We start from the raw sequence: 8,898 nt of genomic DNA on the forward strand, positions 1-8,898 counted from the left end.
GAATCAGTGTAATAGTGGTTAATCCCACTAAGGCTTGTGGTAAGCCAAGAAAGACTTCAGAAAGGACGATGATCATATAAGGAATAAAGGGAATAGATGTTTGACAGTCTGGATGGGAAGGAGTAAGGGATTGCGAGAACATCTTTCCAGAAACAGGTTGCCATGATTTGGGGAAGAAATGGGTAGGTGAGTAAAAACAATAGTAACTAATATTTTGAGCCCTGATAAATGCCAGGCATTGTTCTAAACACTTTGCACTAAACTCATTGAACACTTCAATGTTTTACCTCATTAATAAGAGACACTGCAGGTTTTTTTGGGGTATGCAAGTTAATTCAAGGCTTTTTGAAGTTTTTGGTGCTTTGGGCTTGTTGAAATATAGAGAAATACCTCTTTTATAAATGTTTCTGATAGAATTAGCCTGAAAATACTATGGGGTGATAATTTGATTTTGGAGAGGCTGGGAAAACTTTTATTATCGAAAATGTTCATTTTGTATTTGTTTTATGCTATTATTCTATTTAATTAATTTTAACTTTTTTTTGTATGTACTTAATTTTGTTAAATCATATTTCATTAGACTTGCATTTTGGGGGGCAGACAGTTGGACATTATATTCTTTTTCTTAATAAAACTTTTATATATGTGGTTACATCTTTTTAAATTTGTAATGTGAAATATATGTATTTCCTTCTTGTCCAGGTTCATCATGGGATCGTGTAATCTATTGGTGTTTTTTTTTTTAATGAAACAGTACTTAGTTTTATTGATCAAATTTATTGATTTCTGCTTCTTACCTCCTTTTCTATCACTTTCTTAGTATTTTTACTATGCTATTGAATATTTGTTTTTGGTATTTTCTGTTCACTGAAGGCTTTATATTATGAGTATTGCTTTGCATATAGCCCATTGATATTTGTATATGGTATTTTCATTTTCTGTATTTTTCTATAATTTCAAATTTTAGCTTGACTTTTTGATCCAAGTTAAAGGAGTGTTTAAAGTTTTCAAAGTGATTAAATTAAAAAATAGTCAATGGATGAGTTCTGTTTTATTTGTGGACATAAAAATGTGCTGTAAGACATAGATTTTTGAGTTTGCTGATTTTTTTTGGTTGAAATTGAGTTTGCTGAAATGGTCATCATGTACATACTCAATAGTTTAATTTGGGGGGGGCACATTTTAAAAGAATGGGTAGTTTTTGCATGTGTATAGATATATACAGATATAACTTTATATGTAGTACTTTTCAGTTATTTAGCTTGTATGTGTTTTATTTTTACTCGAATTATAGTATTCTGATGTAGATTAATAGCTTCTACTGTAATGAAAATTTTGTCATATTCTCCTTGGATAAGTTTAAGAGCCAGGCCTGGCTCTCTCATGCATTACTTGTACCACATTTCATTGACTGGTACTAGAGAATTTGGTCTAGCAGTATGTGAATGATGAGAGAACATGGATATTGGAATAATTAGGCAGTCTGTGTCTTGCTTGTTTGGGATGTTTCCTATTTAGTCTGTGCTCAAATACATGAGAGTAGCATAGGTAAGAGTTTTTATCATGTAGATTCTTCCCTCCTCCCCAAGTTGGGCCCATAGTATGCACTCGATAAATGTTGAATGTATAGGTGTATCATTTTCTCTGTCTCTGGTTAGGGCTGCACAGAAATTTTATAGTTAGTTTCAAAGGTTCACATAGAATATAATGTTCCATGCACAGATATTGCCCTGGATATATGACATATAGAGGCTGCACAGGGCAGTGAAAAGGGCAAAGGTGTTGGTATCTGGAGACTGAAATGAATAATACCTTGAGATTTTTGTGAAGATTAGAAGTATTCGTAAAACATTTATGATTCTTGGCACATAATAGGAAGCTAATGAAAAAAGCCATTTTAGTTTAAATTGGATAAAATAAAAAAGCCAAGGTGGTGGTGGTGGTAAAGTTTGATGCTGAGTGACCAGATAAGCAACAGCCACTTTTCTCTAGTTCATTGGTCAAAGGGAAATTATGTATATCACCAAAACTTTGTGATAGTATTAAATTTCCAATCAAAAGTTTGGTGATGAACACAATGAGTGAACAGCATTCTGGATCTGAACACTCTCCCTAGCCGTCACGGGCCACCACAGGAAGTAATCATCCAACTGCCTTTTCTGAAACTGTCAGCCAGAAAAGCAGCATTTACTGTTTTGGAAATCGCTGTTTACAATTTCTGCTAGGCTTCTGGCTATTCTTAGGCAAGGCCATTATTAAAATAATAGCAGAAGTATTCATTCAGTGGTCGAGTTCCCTTCTGGCCAAAGGCAGGCATTTCTCGCACCTGGTGGGGATCCAGTAGCCAGAGATGGGTCATTTGGGAGACTCTGGTTCCTTAAACCAAAAGAGAACTTCTTAGCACATTAATATCTGGAAACTCCCTAGGTAACTGAGGCAACTGAGTTCCCATGAATATCTTAAGTGAGTGGATAAAATAAAATGGAAAGCCTAAGTATAAAGATAATCTGAAACACACTTAAGGATAGCAATGGAAATAGTCTCATGTACTGAAATAGGTGTTCTGTTATTAATTCTAATCTCTATTTCTAATTTGGTGGATTTTCTTTTTTAATAGTAGCAGTAGAGCACATTGGAAGAGCGAGAAAGATGAATCTGTCTTGCTGAACTATCTTAATGACATCGCAGATTTAATGTTTATTTTTCATAATTCAAGTGTGTTAATTTATAGGGCTTTGTTAAAATGGAAAGCTTAATTAATGTAGATTAAATCTAACTGAGCGTTCTGCCAGTATACACAGCTTTATAAGATATAATGGTAAATTTTCTCTTTTTCAATTTTATTCCTAAATTATAGATAAAATTAAATCTAAGCATAATTAGGAAGCTGAAAGCTAGGGGTCTAAGAAAAAGTTTCCTGTGGAATACTTCTATGCTATGAGAAGATGAAGAGCACATTTTCAGTTTCCAGGGAAAACATCACATTTTTAAAAAGAAAAATTTTGTATTTCAGAAGATACTCTTCAGTTTTCTGAGTTCTTGTGGAAGGAAGAACTTTCTACTTTGATGCCAGGTAGACCTGGGTTCAATTCCTGGCTTTCTCAGTCACCAGAGTATAAACTTTTGCAACTGCTTTCAATTTACCTCTCCTTGGTGTCCTTCCAGGTAAAATGAAGGTATTGATTTTGGTGTCATGGAGCAACTAGGAGGAGTCAGCAAGAGCACTGAGGTGAATGGTTCTCACGCATTCAACAAATGTCACTTCCCTTCTTCGCCTCATGGCTTCTTTCAGTATTTCTTAATTCTTCCCCAAATTCTTCAGAAGTGAAAGAGGTTAATGTTGGGAACTTCTTACCATTTGAAATGGTAATTAGGTTTCCACATTAAGAGTTTATTATAGATAATTCAAGGTAACGGGTTGTCCTAATTGAATGCATTCTGTAACTTCAAAGTGGTAGGGTTACCTTCCTAATTATGAATTAAACTGATATTTAAATAATTTAGTACTGTCAGATAATTTATTGAAGAATATCAAAATCGAGAGTAGGAAGTGAGGGGAGGAAATTCCAGAAAGATGTTATATGGTTTGATGAAGCCAGACCAAGAAGGAACTTTTTACTTGGGTGATTAACAGTACATTTCCAGAAACAGAACCTTCTACATACACTTAAAAGTATAATTCTTTTTTCAAAGAGATATAAGGCTATATTATTTACAAAGTAGATGTTTTCAATTGGTAAATTGTTGACATTTGGGAAGGAAGGGACCAAAGTTGAAATTAGAATCTTGCCATCTAAGATGCCACCCTGAACAAGCCCGATCCTGTCTGATCTCAGAAGCTAAGCAGGGTTGGGCCTGGTTAGTACTTGGATGGGAGACCACCTAGGAAGACCAGGTGCTGTAGGCGTAAAAAATAAAAAATAAGGGATTGTAAGCTGACAAGGTCCTTGCAATCTGTGAGGTCAACCAAGGGTTGCCTCGCCTAAAAAAAAAAAAGAAAAGAAAAAAATTAGAATCTTGCCTTAATGTAGATCTATCCACGCTGCTTTCAAAATATACAAACAGATCCCCGCATCTAAACAAATGGAGAGGCTTTAGATTTAGAACTATGCTCCAGTTAGACTGTATAACCTCTCTTATCAACATTCAGGAATTTTTTACCTGAAAACCTACTCAAGACCATGTGTGGTGCTAGATGCGCGGCTATAATTGTAAAGCGTGCAGTGCTGGAGAAACATCAGAATGAGTGGTTAGTGCCATGGTAGGAAGAATACAGGGAGCACAGAGCAAGGTATCTTGCCTTGCTCAAAAGGAATTGAAAAGTCCTTCCCTGAGAATTCTGCTTATTGGGCAAAGTAGAATAAGTAGAAATCAGCTGGGAGAAGATGAATGGAAGAAAGTTTTGGATGTGGCATGGGTGAAGGGGCGAGAGATGAGAGATACGGTGCATTAAAAGAACTGAAGAAAAACCCAGTATTATTGGAGGGTGGGTAGAGCCTAGGTAGGAAGTAAGGGGCAAGGTGTGAGAAATGAAGTGAAGTGAACCTGGAGGATCAGGCAAGAGGCCAGATTATGAGTGGCTTTATAAGCAATGTACAGGGGCTTCGACTTTATTCCAAGGGCAATTGGGAACTGTGAAAGGGATTTAAGCACGGGTGTGGCATGATTAGATTTGTGTTTTTAGAAAGCTCACACTGGCTGCTTAGTGGAGAATGGCATGGTGGGGGCACAATTGGAGACAAAGGGCTAGTTAGGAGGTTGCTGCCACTGTCTAGAATGTGGACTCTAGCTAAGAGGATGAATCCTGGATTAGATCAGATAATGGTGGTACAATCGAAGAGAAGTCGCTTTAAGACATAATTAGGAGATGGGATGAACTGGTTGTAGTTCTGCGTGGCATGTTGGAGGGTGAAGTGAGAGGAGTCAAGGGTGATGCCCAGGGTTCCGGCTCAGGCTATGGGAAGGCAGGACGGGGTGGTGCATGTCTCCTGAGAAGGCAGGACGGGGTGGTGCATGTCCCCTGAGAAGGCAGGACGGGGTGGTGCATGTCACATAACATAGTTCCTTGAATTTACTTTGTTCAAGATTTTAGCTAACCAAAATATAGAAAAGCTGAAAAGGGTAATAATAGAAGGGAAAATAATCTTTGGTGAATGGAATCACTTACTTCTGGATGGAGACTTCTTGAAGCCGAAAATGCGCATCTAGAGATGCTTTCAAATGCTAGGAGACAAGACACCTGGAATCTGGGTTTTTAACATTTTATCTTTATGCCTAGCAGAGTATAGACCCAGCTTCAGGGGAGAGTTTAAAGGCTGCAGTGTGCATTAGAAAGTAGTAATTTTCAGACAAAAAGGAAAATGGAACGATCGCATGTCAAGGAAATGAGATTATTTCAGAAGCACACTAATTAAATAAAATTTAAATCTGTGTCAGAAGAAGTGAAGCTATTCAGATGACGTTTGACCTTAATTGAAGACAAGTATCATAGCAATAGAGTATAATTTTGGGGAAATTGCTCATGCTTGTATATATGCATATTACATTTTGGATTGCCTAGTGCTTGAGAAATGGAAAAAACAGCAAATGTAGCCATTAACCTTTACTTTTTTAGTAAAAAAGTCACAATTTCATTAATATTTATGTATATTATCATTTAAGTTCAATGGAATTCTAAAGAATTTTAAACTCTTGACTTTCTTTGGAATAAGTAGTTGTGAAACACTTGCCTGCTGGGTAATATGTGTTCACTCATTTGGTTTAATGGAGATAAATGTGAACAGATGAGCCTTGTCATTGATGAAAGATAGATATATCTCCCTGACTTGCTGGGTTCTGTGTGGAAGGCACCCCAGACTGCCCATCTATTGAGGGTGGTGCTGTGGCTGGGATGCTGGAATGGGAGTCAGGAGACATGGGCTTAGGTCTCTGCTCTGTCAGTGAATATCCAGGAGACCTCTCTCTGGGCCTCAGTTTATCTGTCAGATTGAAATTCATTATTCATCAGATACAAACCTGTCAGACACTAATCTGAGAGTAGAAGCATTTGTGGATTCTACAGTGGTGAAGAGGACATGCAAGGGACCTGTTCTCAGGGAGCTAGCATTCTAGTGGGGCAAGTCAGATGATAAATATGGACAAAATTAAGCCAAATAATAAATGTCATGGAGGAAAATAAAGCAGAGAGATGAATGACAGGTCAGTGGAGAAGAGAGGCCAGAGAAGATTCTTTGAGGACAGGGCACTTGAACTGAATCGAAGAAAGAGCCAGCCATGAGAAAATCATAAAAAAAATGAGTGTCCTAGGCAGAGGAGACAGTAAGTTACCACAGTCCTGCTGTGGATCCAGCCTGGTCAGCACTCAGGATGGACTGCGGGCTGGTGTAAATGGAGCTTTGCAAATTGAAGGTGAGGAGAGGGAGTGGTTTTAGGTGAGATCCTAACAGTAATAGCTGCCTTGACAACTTCACAGTGTGAGAGAGTGCTTTATAAATGGCAAAGTGTGATATTTACACAAGCCACATCATTTCAGTTTCAAAATCACCATCGAGCTCTAGCTATGTGCAAAAAAAGTTTACCCAGCCATCAGAACTGTTCCTTTGAAATCAAAATAATTTATAATTTGTGAAACTACAACAGTTAGATAATTTTTTTTAAAGAGCAAATGAACAAATTACCAGCTTTTAAAAAAATTGTTCAGATTCCCCTCCCCGCTTTTAATTTATTGAGTTGGTTGCCAATAATCATAGCCTGGTAGTGAATTGGCTCACCATCTGAAGCATTATCAGTTCATCAGAAGATAGCCTGAATGAGGTTCTTCTATGAAGTAATAGCCTTTCTTGAGAGGTGGAAGGTCTCATCCACAAGAGAGACGTGACACAGAGGTGGAGAACTATGTGATGTGTGGGAGTGAGGTGCTATGAAGAGATGCTGTGGCTGGGGTGCAGCCTGTGGGGCAGGAACTGCAGTGAGCCGCAGCGTTGACATTGGTAGGCTCCCGATGAAAGGCGCCGTGCGGGATTTGTTGGTGGGCAGGGACATTACATTATAGGATAAAGGTTGAAACTCCAGGCCTGTAAGTTGGCTTGCAGAAGTGCCTTAGGTGGCTCACATTGTAATGGCCACCACAGTATTTTTCAACTAAAATAAAGAAAATTCAATTAGTTGGCAACATTTAAAAATCGGGTGATTTGACCTAAAAATCCAGCTTTCCAGCTTCTCATAAGAAATAGGATATGCATTCTTTAGATTGCTACAGTCCCTAGCTCTCATGATTGTCTCCCTGTCACTGTGAGGCCATGTGTTGGTTGCTGTTTTTGCTTTTGTTTTTAATTAATATAGACTTAGGAGAAAACTGAAATTCTTTACCTGTGTTTTTATTAGAAGAAAATTAAAGAAACAGAGGGCTACTCGTTTTCAAGAAAACGATTTCAAACTCTAGACCACTTCAGTCGTGTGAGTTGCCTGACTGGCCACTGGAGTTTGTGACTCCCCTCTGCTGGGGTTAGGGTTTTGGTGGAGAGTCACATGCTGAGATGGCTGCTTTAGAGAGCGTTCTTAGGTGGCTGTGTGGAGGATGCATTTACTGTGTTGGCATTTTTGTTGCTAATTAAAGGAGTCATGGTTTGGTATAGGTTCTTCAAATTGAGAAAGGTTGAAAGAAATGCACAGACTAAGAGATGGAACTAGTGAAAGCCTCCAGGGATTCCACACATCATACCTTCCAAAAAGGACTTATTTCTGAAGCTGCATTAGATTGTTTCTCACAGATCACCCCAAGCACATTTCATTTTCCTATGGCCATGGTGGCTACATTTTCTAAAGTCAGAGTTTGGAAATGTACAGTTTGATAAGGGAATATTATATTAGGCTGACTTTAGGCTTAATTCTTAATTTGGAAGATAGGGTTTAGTTCCTAAAATTGTGGAATCCTTAGGATGTGTTAATGACTAACTGGGAATAGGACAATCATCCTAGAATAGCTGTCTTTGCAAATTTGGGTTGTATAGTCATCATTGGTTAAGCAGAATTGGCTCTGTAGAAACTGTATTGGCTCTGTAGATATGCATTTAAAGGGGACAGGGAAAATAACCATTGTCGGCCCATTTGTGTCCTTTGATTTTGCCTTGATTATGGGTACTCAGCTCTCAGGTTTGGGAATAGAGGATAAACGGTCTCTTTCTGGGTATTGTATATTCAGTGTCTTGAGTTGATCTCGTTTCAAACCAACAAGAGGTGGGAATGCTCTGTAGCTGTTTCCAGCATTCAAAACATGATTATGTACTTTAAAAAAGAGCAAATGAATTCATTTGGTACTTTTTGATTTCAGCATTGTTCACAGAAGAATATTGGAGCTGTTGGTCTGGCTACCCTTATATGGTAACAGCTTCCAGGCTCAATTTGCACTTCTCTTGACACACAGTAAAAGGGGAGGCAAAATTGATTGATTCCTAGAATGTGCCAGATATTGACCTTCATTATCTCATTTTATCCCCTTCACAACCAAGATAAGATAGGTGTATTTTTCCATCTTTTGAGATCAGGAAACTGCTGTTCAGAGAGGTTAATTCATCCAAGGTTATAAAGATAAAAAGTGGCAGAACCAGAATACAAAGCCAATTCTGAAGAATTTGGAATAAGACCCAGAAGGGTGATTATGGATTTTGATCCAGATCCTTATTTTTAAATATAATTTTTTATTTCTTATCTCTGGTAAGCTTCACGTGAGTAATTGTAGTTTTGCTGAGTTGGATATGTAGAGATTGATGTAATTCCAGCTTGACTCAGGACACATATCACTGACAGGCATGGGAGTTCTCCCAGTAGGTTCCAAGGATCACTGGGCCTGCAAGATAGTCTTGTAGAATAAGAGTTATGAAATTAAATATACTTGAGAAA

At 37.9% G+C, this 8,898-nt stretch overlaps 1 protein-coding gene and 1 pseudogene across 1 annotated transcript in view; both read left to right on the forward strand.

The window, feature by feature from the left end:
- The window catches only part of NELL1 (neural EGFL like 1), a 709,438-nt gene that overhangs the window by 72,170 nt on the left and 628,370 nt on the right, over positions 1 to 8,898 (forward strand). The gene's annotated exons all lie outside the window — the stretch shown is intronic.
- LOC112476667 lies at positions 3,789 to 3,907 on the forward strand (annotated as a pseudogene).

The sequence above is a fragment of the Pteropus alecto genome, unplaced genomic scaffold, assembly GCF_000325575.1.
Source record: "Pteropus alecto unplaced genomic scaffold, ASM32557v1 scaffold71, whole genome shotgun sequence".
NCBI lineage: Eukaryota > Metazoa > Chordata > Mammalia > Chiroptera > Pteropodidae > Pteropus > Pteropus alecto.